Source organism: Sphaeramia orbicularis, unplaced genomic scaffold (assembly GCF_902148855.1).
Source record: "Sphaeramia orbicularis unplaced genomic scaffold, fSphaOr1.1, whole genome shotgun sequence".
NCBI classification, from domain to species: Eukaryota; Metazoa; Chordata; class Actinopteri; order Kurtiformes; family Apogonidae; genus Sphaeramia; species Sphaeramia orbicularis.
The window spans coordinates 1-21,356 of NW_021941619.1; the positions used below are offsets into that span (position 1 = coordinate 1).

The following is a 21,356-nucleotide window of genomic DNA, read 5'->3' on the forward strand; positions in this document are numbered from 1 at the left end:
TTTCGTTCTAGTGAATATCAGTCATCATGCAAGGGATTTTGATGATGATGATGAGAGCAGCAGGTTCAACTTACCCCTCTGGACTGGATCTCGTTCACATAGAGAGGGGAACGGAACTCTGAAATCCCCTCCAGGCGAATCCCATCCTGGTTCAGCTGAAGGTTCCCCATTCCGTCCTGAAAAGCCAAACACAGAGGAAGGAAGCGCTCAGTGTCCAAGTACAGGAGGCTAATGATCGTCAAAACAACTTCTGATTGGATTCAGAGCTCCCCCCCCCTCCCCCTCCAGAGCAGAAGATTGAACGGTTGAAGTGCATTAGGCAGAGCTGGAGCTGCCACGGTAGACGGCCGGTGGACAGGCAGCGCTGACTGACAGCAAAGAAGTAGGACATGACATGGAGGTGACAATGCCACAGACACTCGGCGATGTCAGGGTGACAGCCTGCATGCAGTGGAGGCAGAGTGAGGAAAAGCACAGATAATGTGGCAGCTGAGTGTGGAAGAGGACTCATGGAGGTGACAAAAGGAAAATGCACACTCTGAAATCTGTACGTTAAAATCCCTTCTGTAGGTGGAGTGTGGGTGCACAGGGTGAAAATATTATAACAAAGAAGATATTTAAAGCATGCAGATTAGCTTTGCTTTTTATTTATTTTATTTATACTAAATTTGCTGCAGGAAAACCAAGAACACTTCACTTTCTCATTACTCATAATGAAGTCAAAGTGGAGCCAATTAAGACTCACTAGACTTTATTTTTTTACATCTTAAGTCCAGTTCGTGGCTCAACTCCACAGGCTGGATGAAGGTAGGAGTCATAGTAACTGTGACATCAAACCTTGGATTCATTTTGGCGACTGCTGTAGTGTTTTTATGGAGCTGGAAACGTGCATGAAGAGCTGACGTTAAGCGAACTACGCACACGATAAACTACTGTAAACAACTACACCATCAAATAATATAATAACGCTGCTGCTTTCACAATGTTAACATGTATCTCTCTGACATTAATGCCTTCTCGTAATGCATAAACAAAGCTAATGAACCATAAAATGCAGTAGCCTACGGACACAGCTGCAAAACTGCAAGTTTTTACTTTTTTTTTTTTTTTTTTTTTTAGATATACATTTATAATTTTTTTTTTTTTTTTCTTGTATTTTATGTGCGCAATCACCACTGTACTATGATAACCATGCATGGGACAAATAAAACCTATCTTAGCTTGTATCTGAGTATGTGAGTTATCTTAACTCATATCTTAGCTCTATCTTAACTCGTATCTTAGCTTGTAACTAAATATCTTAGCTCGTATCTTGGCGTGTGACTAAATATCTTAGCTCGTATTTTAGCTGGTGTCTTAGCGTATGACTAAATATCTTAGCTCATATCTTAGCTTGTAACTAAATCTTAGCTCATATCTTAGCTCGTATCTTAGCATGTGACTAAATATCTTAGCTCATATCTTAGCTTGAACTAAATATCTTAGCTCGTATCTTAGCTCATATCATAGCTTGTAACTAAGTATCTTAGCTCGTATCTTAGCTGGTGTCTTAGCGTGTGACTAAATATCTTAGCTCGTATCTTAGCTCTATCTTAACTCGTATTTTAGTTTGTAACTAAATATCTTAGCTCATATCTTGGCGTGTGACTAAATATCTTAGCTCGTGTCTTAGCTCTATCTTAACTCGTATCTTAGCTTGTAACTAAATATCTTAGCTCGTATCTTGGCGTGTGACTAAATACTTAGCTCGTATCTTAGCTCATATCATAGCTTGTAACTAAGTATCTTAGCTCATATTTTAGCTGGTGTCTTAGCGTGTGACTAATATCTTAGCTCATATCTTAGCTTGTAACTAAATATCTTAGCTCATATCTTAGCTTGTAACTAAATATAGCTTAGCTCTATCTTAGCTCGTATCTTAGCTGGTCTTAGCGTGTGACTAAATATCTTAGCTCATATCTTAGCTTGTAACTAAATGTCTTAGCTCATATCTTAGCTCATATCTTAGCTTGTAACTAAATATCTTAGCTCATATCTTAGCTCGTATCTTAGCATGTGACTAAATATCTTAGCTCATATCTTAGCTTGTAACTAAATATCTTAGCTCGTATCTTAGCTGGTGTCTTAGCGTGTGACTAAATATCTTAGCTCATATCTTAGCTTGTACCTAAATATCTTAGCTCATATCTTAGCTTGTAACTAAATATCTTAGCTCATATCTTAGCTCATGTCTTAGCTCGTGTCTTAGCGTGTGACTAAAAATCTTAGCTCATATCTTAGCTTCTAACTACATATCTTAGCTCATTTCTTAGCATGAGACTAAATATCTTAGCTTGTAACTAAATATCTTAGTTTGTATCTTAGCTCATATCTTAGCTCATGTCGTAGCGTGTGACTAAATATCTTAGCTTGTGTATCTTAGTGTGTGACTTGACTTGTGTCTTAGTTTACCTTTACTTTATTTATGCTTATCTTGTGCTAGCTTTCTTCTTAGCTTAGCTTATCTTGCCAAAGAATTTAGCATTTTTCACTGTAAATCATATATTTTCTGCTATTTAATTTCCTATATTTTAGTTAGGTATTCATGAAAACTGAGTAAATTCAATGTTATTATATTCAATGTTATCAAAGCAGAGGAAGCAGAAGAAAAAGTGAATTTTTCATTAAATATATCAGTAACGGAATGAAAAAACAAGCATCTCCATCCACTGTCATTGATCCAACTCCATGGGTTTTACTGGTGAATCAGTGTTGTAGAAGGTGATGGTGTTTCCATGGTAACTACAGACCCTCTGAACATCCAAATGGGTCATATCTGATGACCATGAAAAGATGACAAACTGTATTTTACACCAATTATTTACATGGATTGATAGGATTAATGGATCAACTGGTATTAAACGGTTTAGATCAGAGGTTTGGGTTTTCATGGGTTAAACTTTCCGCCTCAAAGTTGATTCATATTATGAAGAGGCAAAAAGAATAACAAACAATCATGTTAAAGGTTAAAGCATTAGCATAATTTCTCTCAAAATTCACCTTGTACTGTGGGTTTGAATAGATCCGTGCAGTTTTCCTAAAGGTTTTATGTGGTTTGTGATAAAATAAAACACCAGGTTTAACTGCCCAGAGACAATAGTCTACTGGTGAATCAATGTTGTAGAAGGTGATGGTGTTTCCATGGTAACGACAGAGCCTCTGAACATCCAAATGGGTCATATCTGATGACCATGAAAAGATGACAAACTGTATTTTACACCAGTTATTTACATGGATTGATAGGATTAATGGATCAGCTGGTATTAAACGGTTTAGATCAGTAGAGGTGTCGGTTGCCGGTGGTTGTTTGGGTCTTTATGGGTTAAAACCTCAGTGCATGATGGGATGTATGACTGAATAAATAGCAAAGGAAGAGGAGGAACGGTCATGGCTAAATCCCAATAGAACAGCAGCTCCGCCTCAGTCCACTGATTAATCCAGTCTAGAATCGGAGTCTGTGTCCAGAGTTCCTCAGTCCTGATGCACTGGAAGAAACTTCTGCATCGGCTTCAGTTTGAAACTGTAGTTGTCACAGGTCTGACTCACCTTTTTCCCCCTCATATATTTTAAACTCTGACATTTCAAGTTCCCGAAGCACTCCTAGTTCTCGGAGAATGGCACCCGACTGTGAACTTAATAATAGTGATGCGCTAGTGTAAAATTCTTTCAACAGATCTGTCCTTTGTGGCTTCGTGTCTTTCATCAGGCCACTGGTTTACATGCGTCAGTGACAGGACTTTGTAAGAGCGCGGAGAGTGGGCGGGGCCACGGTATCTGTGAATGTCAGCTGAAGTCTAGGTGATGGCGATGTGGGCGTCAGGCAGTACAGTTCAGTACTCGCTGCAGTCGGGTGGGGATGGGGGGGGTGGACGGGGGTTGTAACAGTCCACTCATGACACGCTGAAGGCTTGGATAAACCCCTCAACGTCAGTTTAAAAAAAAAAAAAAAAAAAAAAGACAAATGGACTGACACAGGCAGTGTTTCTGAGGTGGAAAATGACACCGGGCAGATTCTGAAGGTTTAAAAGAGTCTGAGCAAAAAAAAAAAAACAAAAAAAAAGGACAACCAAGGTTATAGTTGTCGGTGAACAGGCATAAACTAGTGAAAGATGTGGATATGCTTCATGACTCTGAACTCTGAAAGTGACTTTGTTTTACAGTTTGATCCATTATAAAGGATTATGTTCCACATATGGTAGAGGGGAAAGCAGCTAATATAGAAACAGATTAACCAATAAAGACCCAGCGCTACTTTTCTGACAGTTCCTAAATGAATTTTTTTTGCTCTATTTAACCTTTCAACAGCAATTTATCGCCATTTATTACAATATTATCCTCTGTGCTTTGCATTTTCACCAAATCTCACCTCTTCAGATCATCATACAAAAACTAACCGCCTGTTCTACCTCATCCACCCTCATCCACCTTCTCTCATGTGTTTTCTTTTCCATATCCGTCTCTACCTTTTTGCTTGAGTATTTGTTCTTTGTTTGTCCTTTTGTATTAACGCTGTATCTGTTTTTACCCGTTTGTTGTGTGTTTGTCCCTTGGCTGTTTATTGTAAAGTGTCTTTGAGTGCTTAAAAAATCGCTATAAAAACAGATGTATTATTATTATTATTATTTTATTTTTTCAGTGTAAATCATGTATTTTCTCATATTAATTCGCTAATCATGTGGATGTTCATAAAGCTGAGATTATATCTGAGGGTTATTATATCAGAAACAGCAAAATCTATCATTAACTGAACATAAAACAAGTGTCTCCATCCACTGTCATTGATCCAACTCCATAGGTTTTACTGGTGAATAAATGTTGTAGAAGTTCAAATTCAAACTTTATGAACTATTAGGGTCCAATATACAAATAAATGAACCAAAGACTAATAAATGTGGGTTTAGCAAAATATGACCCCCTTAAATCTTAACCTATAAAGACCCAGTTTTACTTTTGTGGTAGTTCCCAAATAAATACCTCTATATTTAAGTGATTTATCACCATTGATTGTACTCTTATCTTCCTTGTTTTGCATTTTTCAGTGTAAATCATGTATTTTCCTATATTTAATTTCCTGATCTTGTAGATGTTCTTTAAAGCTCAGATTAAAGTTGAGTTTTCTTATATGAAAAACAGACAAAACTCAAGAAAAAGTGGCTTTTTCAGCAAAGATATCAATAACTGAACACAAAAAAGTGTCTCCATCCACTGTCATTGATCCAACTCCATGGGTTTTACTGGTGAGTTAACGTTGAAGAAGATGACGGTGTTGCCATGGTAACTACAGAGCCTCTGAATGTCCGAATGGGTCATATCTGATGACCATGAAAAGACGACAAACTGTATTTTACACCAATTATTTACATGGATTGACAGGATTAGTATTTAGTATTTTATTGGTTTATTTAATAGGGACCATGCACATTTATGAACATTGCTGTATAAAAAATATGCCAGAATTAGTAAAATAACTACTTTTCATCTGCAGGTTCATAGGCAGGTGACAGAAAAAAACAAAACAGCCAACATTAATACATCACTCATTCACTATAAATTAGAAAAAATTAAAAATACGAACAAATAAAAAACAAATAGACATAGTATGATCACAGGGGCATTAGCCTATACATCATCTATACTACTTGCGTACGACTAAACAAAGAAAGTGTACGGGTGATAAAATGTATGTTAATTAAAAATGAGTGCATCTCTGGTTTTCTAGAAGCCACTGTTTTAAGTGAGTTTTAAGTGTTGTATGTTGGACACTCTTATTGGGAGGGGCAGTTTACGTTGTACTACTGACAGTACATTTTGTGCAAAAGTGGTGCAACAGATGAAACCGTTTACATTAGTAGATGCTTTTGGTCGGCGGTGGATGTTTGGGTCTTTATGGGTTAAGGACTGAACCCACTTCATGCAGAATGTCTTATATCCACAAATGGAAGATGTTTGAGCTGTTTTTGAGCAAGACGACATTTGATATTCATAGTATTATACGTAGCGATGACATCAATGAATAGGACACAGACTATCGTGATAGTATCACATTTATTTACAACTGTATTTGTAGTCAAGGTTATTATTGTTAACGAAAACTAACAAAATGACGAAAACTAGAATTGAGAAAACATTTTCGTTCACTGAAATAAATAAAAACTATAAAAGAAAAAAAACTGAAACTGTATTGTGTGCTCGCAAAACTAACTAAAACATAAAATTATGGATAAAATGCTCTTTGTTTTCGTCTTTGTCAATGTCAGATTGATACAAAATTGATTTATTTCGCTGTAGCAATTTTAGCTAGCGGCACCATACAGTGCTTCACGGTCTGTCACTTCTCGTCACTTGTCATTTAGAGTCATCTTCTTGTCCGAACTCTACCTGGGAACATGGAGATTAAAGTTGGGAGAAAACAGCAGAGTCCTGTCTGGGATTTATTTGAATACGACGGCAAAGAAGATAAAAGATACGACAAAACTAAAACTGAACTAAAACTAAGCATTTAGGAACAAATGAAAACTAAAAAAAACTAGCAAACCTGCTCTAAAAACTAATTAAAACTAATTCAGTTAGAGAGAAAAAAGTCAAAACTAAATAAAACAAAACTATAATGAAAAATCCAAAACTATTAGAACTTTGTTTGTAGTAAATAATTAAAATGCAGATAAATATTATAGTTTTATTAAAAAAGGTTGATTACGCAAATCTAATTGTGTGTAAGTTGACGAAAAAGTGTTTGGTTAATGGTTTGCTTGGATGTTTTATGTTGCAAAAATGTAAAGAAAAAAAAGCAAAGGAAGCAGAATCAATTTAGTTATTAGTTTGTAAAAGGGGGTGAAGTCTATAAGTTATACTTCTTCCCACTCCTTTTTGAGTGCCGAAAATTTTGATTGTCCATGTCGTATTGTTCTTTATCTGATTATTTTATGTGCTCAAAATAAAACTAAACTAAGAATCATAAAATGTAAACCTAGACTGACAGTTATACTAGGTATTTAACTAGTATTTTATTTTATTGCTTAATGTGAATTGCTAGTAGTTTTGTTCTGTTGCATCGATCACGTCATTTTCCTCATGTTGCATCTTTTACATTGCGTCCTATTGCACTTCATGCATCATTTTTGCTTTGTTTCATCTCCTACATTGTTGCTGTCATGTTGGATCTTTTACAATATTTTCATGTTGTTGCACCATATACATCATTTGCATCTGGTTTGTAATTTGCATCTTGTTGCATCTTTTTCGCATCTTATAATCTTATTGTAGCTTTTTTTTTTTTTTTTTTTTTTTTTTTTGTATATCTTTTGCAAATAATGCAAAACCACAATAAAAGTTTTTTTTTTTCCAACTTTCACTCAGGAATAAAACACGAGCCTTTAAACTTGAAAAAATGAAGATAATTAACTGAAATCATGCAGCCATAATATTCCAACTGTTTGTGATACTGTAACTCGGGTGTGATTGACAGTAAATTTGTTTATAAACCAACACCAAATTCTAAATTTACTGTTATGTCTTGAATATCAGTAACTTGAGCAGAAACATATCAATTGAAGCATTCAACAAAGCAATCAAGCATTAAAATTCACAATGCAGGAAATTGGATGCTAATTGTAGAAATGGAATATAATAGTCATATCATGTTTTTATTAATGCATAATCAGAAACATTAGAAACTTTATAATGTTTATCTTCAGCACAGGCCCTTTTTAGTGTTAAAAACCTCAGTATCTTAAGAGCAGTAGTAGCTAAACTATTGCTTTCACTTAAAGATTACAGTCCTGTTTTTCACAGTTCAGCACCATGGACAGAGCCCAATATTCAGCACTCCATGATACTGTTTTAAAAAAAAAAAAAAAATGACAACAAAAAAACAAAACAAAAACATAATAGCAACCTAAAAACAGGGTTTGGTGATAAAATGAGTATATTTGTTATGATATACATTTTTCCTCTATGTTTAGGGTGTATTTTGTTCACATTCTCAGTTAAAATACTTGTTCTGTCATTGTAATTGTTGAATATTCTACGTCTTAGATTTGTGCAGTGTTCTACCGATTAGAAAGTGTCATGTTCTGACCATAATGACTGTAAAATCAGAAATAACTGTCTATTTTTGGCTAGTTATATCTTCCACGCTGTGTTTTTTTTTTTATCTTGTTGGGGCTTTTACATCATGTCTTGTTGCATCTTTTGTAACATTTTCATCCAGTCATACACCCCATTTTTGACAAGTTGCCTACCATCTGAAATAACATTCTAACAATGAATTTCTCAATAAATTTGGATTCAGTGGAAAGGTAACATCTGTGTGATTGATGTAGAAGTGTCAGATTCATTATCAAATGTACTGTGTCATTTAGTAGCCTGAAGGGGCGTCTCAACAGGTTAATGTCATCTTAATGTTTGTTTTATTTTGTATCTTGTGGCACAGTTTTGTGTCTTTTTGCATCTTTTGAAATTTCCATCTTGTATCTTATACAATATTTTTGGTTGCTTGCATCTTTTTCTATCGTTTTTGTCTTGACACTTTAAAGAACTGAAACTTCATTTTCAATTTTGAACAAAACTTTGATATGTTTTTTAAATTGCTTCTTTACCATCATTTTTAAAAAGTAACTAGTTTAAAAATAATTTTTACTAAGTTAAAAAGCAACTGAACCACCTTCTTCTTTAGACAGGCTTTTAGTTAAGGGTGGATTTTATGACTATTTGGTTTTATATTTTCATGCCTGTGTCTGTGTATTTAGCTGTGTTTTTAATGCCTATGTATTTTACTTCTGACTTTAGTACAGTAATTTGTGAAATCTTTTGGCAAAAAGTTCTATATAAATAAACCCTATTATCATCAAGTTGCTTCTTTCGCATATCTACATATCTTGTGATGCCATTTCTTGTTGTATCTTGACGTTTCTGTCTTGTATCTTATCCAATATTTTTGTGTCTTTCACACTATTTTTGACTCGTTACATCTTTTACAAATAATTTAAAACCACAAATAACCGCCTGGTTTCTCCAACTTCCACTCAGGACCAAAGACCGATCCTTTAAACATTAAGAAATAAAGCTTAAATATTAACAACATGGAAACATATCAGTGGAATGGGTTTTGCTGTATTTACCTTACCCATATTGATGTCCCTTATGTTCTCTGTACTCTGTGTTCTTTTCCTGTGCCATGTGCATAAACCTGTGATTTTTTTTTTTTTGTTTTTAATGTGTGAATATATGATTTGGCACAAATCAGTGATGGATCTGGATAATTATGCATGGGCTGGCAGCAGATCTTAAGGTGATATGGGAGGACAGTACACGTGAATCTATATATACTGTATCTACAAAAGCTTCACAGAAGACTTTGAAACCATTTATTGTTACAAGACCTCCTATCAATACACAACCAAAATATTTTTTAATGCACAACAGGAACCACACCAGTGTTCAAACAGAACAAAATTGTCTGTTAAATGTATTAATAGTAAATGAAAGATATTTCAATTATAAGACAAAGTTCTCTTCTGTAAAACTTTCAGTGTTTTCCTTTCAGATGTAGTGCTGTAGATGAATAAACCACTGTGTAAATCACTTTAAATCAAAGAATCTACTAATAAAAAATGTTAATTAGATAATTCTATCAGTACATTTGAATAATTTGCGTAAAATGCAGTTTCTCTTTCCAGCAGCATCAGATATCTTTGGATATTCAGAAACTAACTCATGTAGTCTGACAAACAACACTGTTTGTAGAGTTAATTATATATTTTATTGTTTTTTCTTCAGTTTTCATGTAATAACCAGCGTCTTCGATAATATCAGAGTAGCGACACTTCCATAGACTCCTGCTGTAAAAAATGGTGGACGACATATGCACCTACTTCCAGGTTCTGGAGGGGCCGGTAGTTCCTACACTGAGTGTAATGCATTCATTTCATTTCCCATTCATTTCTATTGAAGCTGATCTAACAATTCCAGTGCTAAGTTAATAAGATATTATCTTTCAAATTATCGAGTGTATTTCCTGCATTAACGGACATTTATGTTGTAAATTCTGTTTTCTATGGTATGTGTTATATATGTGTTTAAATTTATCTCTTAAACAACTGTTATGTTGGATTTTTAGCTGTAGCCCTATGTTAGCTAGCTTGACTTGGCCAGCTATTGAATTTATGCACTTTAACCACAAATTATGGAGTTTTTAAGATAAGGTAACGTTAGTATAAATGTTATCGGTGGATTTTATTTTAGTGTTTTGTTGAACCTGGTGGTTTTAAGTTTGTCAGCTGAGGCAATGTGCTAGTTAGGAGGAGAGCCAATAAAAGTTAATTAAAGTTATTATTCATGAGTTAAAGGAGGAGAAACTTCTGTAACTTGGCATTTATAAGATCCGACTCATCCAACAAGAATTCTGTTGAGTTTTGAGTTTGCTAATGTGGAGTTTTAATGAGTTTAGCATCTGTGCTAACATTAACATGCTAAGTTAGCTGCTATGCTATCCACTGGTTAATGTCTATTGTGTGCGCTATCAGAGCAGAGCTTGGCAGACACACAGTGTTCACAGCTTACCACTGTTCCTGCTTGTACCACAGTCCTATAGTAGTAAAACTTAAAAATGGTAAATTGTCCATCTCCTTATGAGTACAGTACAACTGCAGAATGAACAAACTTGTAAAGTTAGCACCACTCACGTAAGTAACCTACCCAAAATAACATGAACCTTACCCCCCAAAATGTAAGTCTTCACAGTAATGAAGTCAGTCATTTCGGTGGTCAGCTCCACTACTCAAAAATATAACACACACAACAGTACATACAGTAACAGTGACAGTGACGAAACATTGTGTGTTTTTATTTTAGATTTACCATGCTCACTGCTGTTTCTCCCATTAAATAACATGGGAGCGCTCAGTTCATTTGTGAGCACCGGAGTGGCGACATCAAAGCGTGTCGTAACTCTCTTTATAGGGCTCTGGTAATAACCTTTGAGTTTGCTTTGAGCTTTAATGAACATCCACGTGATCTGTAATTAAATATTAAACACATGCTTTTCACTTCAAAACACAAAATGCAGAGAATAATATGATAATAAATAGTGCTAATTAGAAATCACTTATAAAGACATTCATTTGAAGTCACTAAAAAAATAGCTCTAGGTCTTTAAGGATTAAGGAAAAAACATGGAGTGGTCATTGAAATGTGTATTTTTTTCCATCTCAAATATACAAACTTAAATTTGCATTAAAAAAAAACCTTTCAGTTCAATTCTACAATAAGATCCACTTGAATTTGAACTTTTAAATTCCATGTTTTTGCAACAAATTTTGTGTTTTTAGTAGAGAGCCTGCACCATAATTACTGATCTTGTGTGTTTTTTGCATTGCAGCTTCATGCTAATTTGACTGATTTAATAAATCTGACCAAAATATCTGAATTTACACAGACCTGAGATCAGGATAAAAATGATTATACAGTATATGTAGAGTAAACTGTGCAAAAGTACACAAGTAAAAAGCCTAACTTCATCTGATTTCATTTGTACAGTACAGGAAATGCTCACATCTCACTACATTTCCTGTCTGGGTTGAGTCCAATGAGACGAGGAGCAGCGAAGTACATTTTCTGGAACAACACCAACAGCACTGATAAGGTCTTTTACTCCTGACATAGATTGATGGGAGGCGAAGGAGCAGAGGAGCGATAGCAATAGTCAGGGGACGCATCCGTTACCGAGGGGGGAAGCTGCCATCAGGACTGTGTTGACAAACTGGGAAATTGTCTGTATTGTCCCTGAAAATGTCAGAGACTCACGACATCTGCCTGTTTGGCTTTGGCTCAGAGATGAACACATCCAAGAGTCTTCCAATTCTTTATCAGATCCAGACGAGACATCAGATGCAAGAGGTTTATATTAGGGTTAAACGATTAGTTGGAAGAAACGAAGCAGAAGATCAGGGTAAACTTGACCTATATACACAAAATGTTTTCTGACAAACTCACACAAAACAACTGTTAGATTCTCAACTCTACAGCGGCTCAGACAGAGATGGTCCTCACTAAAGTCTAGTCTACATTTAGTGTTTATTTATCTGCATATGTTCGATATTTTCATGTCTTGTCATGTTTCTTCTAAAAGTTGGATGCTGTGCCTACAATGCCAGTGGAGAAAATCTAGATGTAATATTCTTGTTTACCTTTATTTAATTTATGCAGGTTCCTGCTGCCCACTTAACACCCATTAAAATCCTTCGAAATGCCACATGGAACTTCGTAGTAGGAGTAGAAGTAGTAGTAGTAGTCGTAGTAGGAGTAGTAGTAGTAGTAGTAGTCGTAGTAGGAGTAGTAGTAGTAGTAGTAGTAGTAGGAGGAGTAGTAGTAGGATTTGTGTCCATGACTGATGTTGGTAGTAGTAGTAGTAGTAGTAGTAGTAGTAGTAGTAGTAGTAGGACTTGTGTCCATGAGCGGTGTTGGTAGTAGTAATAGTATAGTAGTAGTAATAGTAGGACTTGTGTCCAGTAGTAGTAGTAGTAGTAGAAGAGGTAGTAGTTGTAGTAGAAGAGGTAGTAGTTGTAGGACTATATCTATGGGCGGTGATGATGGTGGTGGTGGTAGTAGTAGTAGTAGTAATAGTAGGACTTGTTTCCATGGGCAGTGGTGGTAGTAGTAGTAGGAGTAGTAGTAGAAGTAGGAGTAGTAGGACTTGTGTCCTTGTGCGTTGGTGATGGTAGTAGTAGTAGTAGTAGTAGTAGGATTAGTAGTAGCAGTAGGACTTGTGTCCTTGGGCGGTGGTGGTTGTTGTAGTAGTAGTAATAGTAGTAGTAGGACTTGTGTCCATGGATGGTAGTAGTAGTAGTAGCAGTAGGACTTGTGTCCTTAGGCAGTGGTGGTGATGGTGGTAGTAGTAGTAGAGTAGTAGTAGTAGGATTTGTGTCCATGGATGGTGGTAGTAGTAGTAGTAGTAGTAGTAGTAGGATTTGTGTCCATGGATGGTGGTAGTAGTAGTAGTAGTAGTAGTAGTAGTAGGATTTGTGTCCATGGATGGTGGTAGTAGTAGTAGTAGTAGTAGTAGGATTTGTGTCCATGGATGGTGGTAGTAGTAGTAGTAGTAGTAGTAGGATTTGTGTCCATGGATGGTGGTGGTAGTAGTAGTAGTAGTAGTAGTATAGTAGGATTTGTGTCCATGGATGGTGGTAGTAGTAGTAGTAGTAGTAGTAGTAGTAGTAGGATTTGTGTCCATGGATGGTGGTAGTAGTAGTAGTAGTAGGATTTGTGTCCATGGATGGTGGTAGTAGTAGTATTAGTAGTAGTAGTAGTAGTAGGACTTGTGTCCTTGGGCGGTGGTGGTGGTAGTAGTAGTAGTAGTAGGACTTGTGTCCATGTGTGGTGGTGGTGGTAGTAGTAGTAGTAGTAGTAGTAATAGTAGGACTTGTGTCCATGGATGGTGATGGTGGTAGTAGTAGTAGTAGTAAAGTAGGACTTGTGTCCATGGGCATGATGGTGGTAGTAGTAGTAGTAGTAGTAGTAGTAGAGGACTTGTGTACATGGATGGTGTAGTAGTAGTAGTAGTAGTGATGTGTAATGTTTCTTCTAAAAGTTGGATGCTGTGCCTCCAATGCCAGTGGAGAAAATGTGGACTTAATTTCTTGTTTATTTAATTCATGCAGTTTTCTTGCTGCCCACTTAACACCCATTAAAATCCTGAGAAATAGCTGATTACATTTGGAAAAAAACAAATTACCACCACGGCTGGGTGGTCACTTTCTAATATCTTTTCCCAGTTTGGGGTATAGAGGTGCATGTAATCTACGGTCCATTTCAGGTTTTTACCTGCTGTTACAAACTCTTGTGACAAGGAGGCGTTGATGGGCGACATAATGGAGATGCCATTGTCGTGGCTTTGCCTCATGGAACTTTACTGTCGGTGTATTTATGTTTGGACTCAGTCGAACATTTGTGGAGGATGTGAAAGTGTTGTGTGAAATGGCCCGGCTAAAGTGAAACAGTCCCACATTCTAGGACTAATGTGGAAACACAGGGAACAGGTAGTAGTAAATAGGTGAAAATTATGTCTGCAGTCTCAAAAAGTTTTGTTATGGACATTTACAGTTGTTTCTGATAATAAAATGTAAATATAAAAAACTTCAGCTTTATAATAATGATAATTAATGGCCAGATATTGAAAGTAAAGCTCTTCCTGGAAACAAAGGTGCAAAAGAACTGGCAAAAAAGACATTTTCTGACACTTTTATTGCAAAGTAAACATGAAGACACTTAGGCTGAAAGCTGCAGGAGACTTTCGTGACCAATTTTTCATCAAATCTGTAAAACCTCAGTCATATCCTCAGTATCACGAATCTGTAAGTCTGTCTGTGATTACTCACCTGAATCTCTTGCATCACAGTGAACAATTTCTTAGTGCCATCCACCGTAAACAAACCATGTGTTCACAAACAGAGCCAGGAGGGAACTGGGGTATCGTCAGCATTTTGTCGCGACGTGCATTGTGGGTAGCGGAGGTTCGCGCAGCCACCTGGCATCGGCAGCTGCTACAGACACGACGTGGAAACGGCAGGAGCTCCCTTCCCTTTATGCATATTCCTCCAGCCGTTTCTGCATTTCAGCTGTTTCCGCATCATGTTTTTTGCAGCAATATAATATCATATGGCGCTGCTGCTGCTGCTAGGCGGCTGCACGAACCTCCGCTTCCCACAATGCATGTCGCCACAAAATTCTGAAGATGCCCAAGTTACCTCCCGGCTGTTTGTAAACCATGGTTTGTTTATGGTGGATGGCACTTGGAAAATGTTCACCGTAATGCAAGAGATTCAGGTGAGTAATCACAGAAAGACTTACAGATTCATGATACTTAACCTCCTGAGACCCAGGAAATGTCAGCAAAGTACAAGCTTTTTTGTTTTTTATTAAATAAGTACCTATATTGGAAACATCATGATGCAACAGTTTTTTCAGATGCAGTTTTTAAAATTTTCATGGAATGTCCTTTGTGGTGGAAATTTTTCTTTTTTTTTTTTTTTATAAAGTTGTGAAACTCTTGTCCACAAATGTGGAAAGAAAACCCATAGCTGGGTCTTCGGAGGTTAGGCTATGACTGAGGTTTTACAGATTAGATGAAAAATTGGTCACCAAAGTCTCCCACACCTTTAAGGGTTAAACGGCCTATAAATACATAACATCATGCTGTACTCACCACTGAGAAATTCATAACCTTTATTATCCAGACAGTGAGGGCCAGGTTGACAATCATGGTGACCAGCAGCAGCAGGAGGAAGAAGTAGAGGCATCGCTTCCTCCAGCCGTACAGACCCACCGGGTAGACGGCGTCGCAGCCCTCGCTGCAGGTGCAAGGACTGGGAGGCGAGGATGAACTGCTCCTGGGTAATCTACAAACAGAAGCACAGCAACCTGCATTAGCCCTCTGTCAGGTACGTATTCACTCTGTGGAACCAATCACATATTGTAAGTGGCTATTAGCTTGTGAGTCTCTGGAAATGACTCTGGGCAGAAGCACAACAGTGTTTTGTTTTGTTTTTTGTACCATTTTTGAGAAGTGGTGCTCCTGGATAAACCACATTACAACATCAATGCAAATTTGAGAGAATCTATTACCACAACGAGCTGGTACTTCCATGTTTGGTAATTAAATGGGTTGAAAAATGTGATCTGTAACGCATCAGGAACAAGCGATTTCTCAATTTGTAATAATTTTTTTTTTTTTTGGAGTGGGGGGTGATCTTCTGTTTTTCCATCGTTTACAAATTATGATTACATACCTTGGTACACCAGCGCTACATACTTTTAAATTGAACCTGCAGCAGAGTAATCCATCAAACTCTGTGCCTAAAAGACAAGGTTGCTGAGGTGACGTTATTTTATTAAGAGAGATACCAAATCAGAGTTAGCCCGCAAAACAAAAGGTTGTGGTTTTCGTTTCGCGCTGTAGAAAGCAGGGATCATCAGTCAAGATTGATCTGTAAGGAGGTAGTGATCAGTCGTGGGAATAACGGAAGTGTTGAGATCAGATCTTAGGGGGGAACAGGAATGAATGAACGAATAAAAAAATTAAATATGAAGGAAGCAAAGGAGTTTTAAATGTAAAATACATCACTGATAGATCCATTAATGCAAGAATAACAGTTTTTTTTAAAAAATCCTTCCAGAGGAAAAAGTACTGTAAAGCATGAATTATGAGCTTATAACTACAGAAACTTTTGTTTTTAGAAAATGTAATTATGCCCACTAGAAACTTTGGAAGATCTCTAATAAATAATATCAGTATTTTTAATCAGTTTTGTCCAAAATATAGGACTTCTCTAGTTTTGTTAACTTTTAATATTATATATCAACACAAACTACATGCATGATGTCCTGAATGTGCATGAAATAAAACCTCGCTAAGTTGCAGCTAAAAGGTTCCAGGTTCAATTCTCAGTTTCACACCATCAAAAACAGGTTAATTCTCCTGTCAGTGCCCTCAAACAGTTTACCGATAATGATTATGATGATCTGAAGTTGGTCCTTGAGGGCCTTCGATGGCAGCTCACTGCTCATTTAGTGGTAATGCTAATGCTAATGCTAGGTACTATGTGTATTACAGTGGGTACAATGAATAGACTACTTTCCCTATGGGGACAATATTGCAATTTATTCTTAGTTTTAATCTTTTAACCTAATATACTGTAAAAAAGGTATGAAATGTTTAAGTCTGTAATTGTTGATGCAAGGGATGTGTGCGAATAAGTCCATTTGTCAAAACGGTGCAAAATGATGACCTCTGTTTTTGGAGTTGACTGATTTGGAGACTATAATTTTGAAATATTTTTATGTCTGTTTCTGAGTGCTGTAAAAAGTCTAAAAAGCAGTGTTTTTTGGGTTACACATTCCATGGTTGTCGTGTTAATTTTTTCTAGGCTGAAGTGAAGGACTTGACTTATCGACCTAAACTGTGAGGAATATGCGACTTTAAGAAGTAACTAAAATACCGATCTCTAGTTTATACATGAATCTAACTCATGTGAAAATGTGCATTCCTGCATCAAACAAGTCACATGAGGACAGAAAAGTAATTCATCCTTAAAATATGTTTATCAGTAGGTTTACAGCTTTGACTTTTACATTTGGAACCTGTTGCATTATGGGTAACCTGTGTGATGAACAGTCGCAGCTAAAAGCGTTGGTTTGTTTCCACAAGTTTTGCTTCTTCAGGTTTTTCTACATGTTTGGAAGGTACACTGAAGAACAATTTCAAGCATTTATCCAAAGAGTAATTTCGGTTACTGTTAGAACTTTTGGCCAAAGGTTGCAGGTCCTCACACAGGGTTCAGAGGTCATTCATGTCTCCTTTAGCGCTAAGAAATATTAGCCACAGTTTTTTTTTTTACTGCAGCAGCACAGTGTTTTATTGGTGTAATTACAGTATTTTGTGATGTGAATTTTGGAGTAAAAGTCACTTGATAATAGGGCTGCAACTAACAATAATTTTAACAATCGATTAATCTGTAGATTATTTTAACAACTAATCAGTTCATAGGATAAACACAAAAGACTCAATTCTCAAAGATCAGTATTTTACCCAAAGAAAAATAGGCTGCAGACAAGTTACTAATGATTACATTACTGCAATCGCTTAGGTATAGTTAGCAAGCGCTAGCCTGCTACCTAGACTTGTTATGGCTAGAGACTAGCTAGCTATAGTCTTCAACCAGGTTTGGTTATAAGCTATCAAACTAGCCTTGTAGTATTAGTTTCAGTCAATGATAGGAAATGTTATTCTGGTGTCCTGATAAACAGAGATGGATGAAAACGTTATAATTACAATGATAGTGTCTAACTAACTAGTGGGCTAAAGTAATCATGACATGTAGGCTATCTTAAGCTAGGTTTATATGTTTGCGGTGGCCACGGCAGCCCTGTTTGCCCAAAACGTAGTGCGCCATGGGATTTTGAAAATTTTTTTCTCCATATTCAAGTTTTGTTACATAAGCGGCGCACTACGTTGTGAGAAACGGGGCTGCCGTGGCCAATGCGAACATAATGTAAACCTAGCTTTAAAAATCTGTCCTGGCACCCGAAGCCTCAGCCATGCTGCTCTGTGTTTTCCTCTGTTACACTACACAGCGTGCAGGCATGCCTCAATACTAATGTGTTCAAGACTCAATGAATCGACTGCCAAATTTGTTGCCAGCTCTTTTAAGAATTGATTTGGATTGATTTAATCGAGTCGTTGTTGCAGCACGACTTAACAAGTGACTTAAGTGTCTGTCACTAAGTGGCAAGTTCTAGGTCACACTAACTTGTAGAGTTTGTGTAAAATGTTTTTTTGAGGGGGTTTTTTGTTTTTTTTTGCAACCTGCTAAGAAATTATCAAGGTTATTATCGTTAACAAAAACTAACGAAATGACGAAAACTAGAATTGAAAAACATTTTCGGTAACTGAAATAAATCAAAACTATAATTAAAAGAAAAACGATAACTACTCAAACTGTATTGTGTCCTTACAAAACTAACTAAAATGGATAAAAATTACAGATAGAATTCCCTTAGTTTTCGTCTTGTCAACATTGGATTGATACGAAAGCGATTTATTTCGCTCTAGCAATTTTAGCTAGCGCCACCATACGGTACTTCACGGTCCGTCACTTCTCGTCACTTGTCGTTTACAGTCATCTTCTGGTCCCCACTCTACCTGGAAACATGGAGACTAAAGGTGGGAGAAAGCAGAAGAGTCCTGTCTGGGATTTATTTGAATACGACAGAGAAGAAAGAAAAGATATGAAAAAAACTAAAACTAAACTAAAACTAAGCATTTAGAAAAAAAAAATGCAAAGCTCTAAAAGTGAATTAAAACGAACTGAATTAGAGAAAAAAAAGTCAAAACTAAATAAAACTAAACTATAATGACAAATCCAAAACTATTATAACCTTGGAAATTATGACTAAGAATAAGAAGTCTGTCAGCTGTGAGCCCAACTTCCGAACTCTGATGTGTCATGAATGTGATTTACACAGATGACTTAGTTACATTAGAGTGTATGAGTATTTTTGATTAATTTTAAAACCCCTTCAGGACAGATTGGTCTACCAGAGCCTAAGCCATTAGTGGAAGTACAGCAGTAGTATGTAGGAAATGTATAAGAGATTATTAATACTGTACAGGTGTCAGTTATGTCAATTATGAAGGTGTCTATTATAGGTGTCAATTATGAAAAAATACAATGTTTAGTTGGACAACAGTAAAAGTCATGACACAAACACTAAACCTCTAGAAATCAGAGGAACTAGTGAAAAACGACTTATTGATTGTTAAAAGGTGAAAACAATGTGATCTTGCATTGTGATTCTACCTCAAAACTTAATTATATGATGTTTGAGTCAGATCACTCAGCCATTCAGGCAATGAGCCAGGACTAATTAAAGGCATTTAGCCTTAAAATCAGAGATCTGAGGAGAGGAATAATATTTGTTGATTAAATCTGATCTGTAGTTGATCTACAGGGGAATAAAGTAATATTTGAAACACAAAACGCCTTAAAACAGACTGTATTCCAGTTTATCGGAATAATTTTTGTTTTCCTTTACATAAACAGACAGTTTTGCCATAAGCCAATGCAGCAAAAACCTCAAATTTAGTATAAAAATTAACCAGAGTGCAAGAAATGAAGTCGAGAAGATTAGCTAGACCCTAGACTCTGGTTTTAACACATCTGACAATGTTAAAATAAACCCGCAATCATGACTGAGGTGGAGCTGTGGGCTCTTTAATGCTAATTTATGTCAAATCCACAGCTGTAATTATTCAGAATTATTAGTGTAACTAAGCACGCAGGGTTCTTGACATGTCTGTCTGTATTTATGTACTTTACACAGAAATTATTTGTCCAGATTTAATCACCTGGCACCGCTTTGTTTTCAGTGCTAATTGAAATGCTTGTTGACATTTTGTGTTTGCTGGAGACGTGAGTGACAGCTTCCTGCAGCCGATGTGTTTACTGCTCCCCCCGGGCTGAGCTCTTTATAATGTTACTGCCCATCAGGCTTTCAGAGGAGAATATTTTATGTGGAACGTGCACCGAGCAGGCTTTATGCAGCCTCGGTTTGGTGGAACGACGTTTTGGTAGTGATTTTATATCACAGTGCGGTAACAGTTTAACCCAGTGGTGTCAAAGTCATTTTAGTTGAGGGAACACATCCCAAATATGATCTCAAATGGGTCAGACCAGTAAAGTAATAGGCATAAGAACCTATAAATAATAATCCTTTTTTTTTTGGCTTTGCTTTAGTGTGAATGTTTAATTTATTTTGAGCATGTATAATTTCATTTCATTTGTTTTATGCATCTTATTATTTATTATTATTTATTTTATTATTTTTTTATTGTTGTTTGTTTGCTTATCAACCATTTATGTATCAGTACTTATATTTTGTTGGTTGATTTTTGTTTTGATTTCACTGTCTACAGGGTGGGGAAGCAAAATTTACAATATTTGAGGCAGGGATTGAAAGACAGTGTATGACCAATTAGTTTATTGAAAGTCATGAGAATTTATTTAGCCCTGTGATGAACTGGCGACTCGTCCAGGGTGTACCCCGCCTTCGCCCCTATGTAGCTGGGATAGGCTCCAAGCGACCCCCGTGACCCTAGTGAGGATAAAGCGGGTTCAGAAAATGAATGAGAATTTATTTGCCACAAGAAAATTGACATAATAGAAAATGTTTTTATTCTAAGTGTCCTCCTTCTTTCTCAATAACTGCCTTCACACGCTTCCTGAAACTTGCGCAAGTGTTCCTCAAATATTGGGGTGACAACTTCTCCCATTCTTCTTTAATAGTATCTTCCAGACTTTCTCGTAATAGTTTTGCTCATAGTCATTCTCTTCTTTCCATTATAAACAGTCTTTATGGACACTCCAACTATTTTGAAATCTCCTTTGGTGTGACGAGTGCATTCAGCAAATCACACACTCTTTGACGTTTGCTTTCCTGATTACTCATATGGGCAAAAGTTTCTGAAAAGGTATGGATAATAGTGTTAGGTATGATTATGACATCATTATGTTTGGTTTCAAAACAATTGATGTAGTGCCTGCTGAGAAAAAACAACTAAATGTTCATTGTAAATTTTGCTTCCCTACCCTGTACATGTTCAAAATAAAGATTTCATTTCAGTTTAATTTAATTATGTTAAGTTATTTGATGATGAGAATGGGGGGTGGGATTAAATAAGTTTTTCTTCTTCCCACTCCTTTTCGAGTGTAAATGAACAATTTTGGAATTTTTTTTGAATTTGCATGTATTGTGTGAATGCTCAA

General features: G+C 36.3%; 1 pseudogene; it reads right to left on the minus strand.

Annotated features, from left to right (window-relative positions):
• Window positions 1–74: 74 nt before the first annotated feature.
• LOC115416538 (zeta-sarcoglycan-like) overlaps window positions 75–21,356 on the minus strand; it is an 82,021-nt pseudogene continuing 60,739 nt past the window's right edge.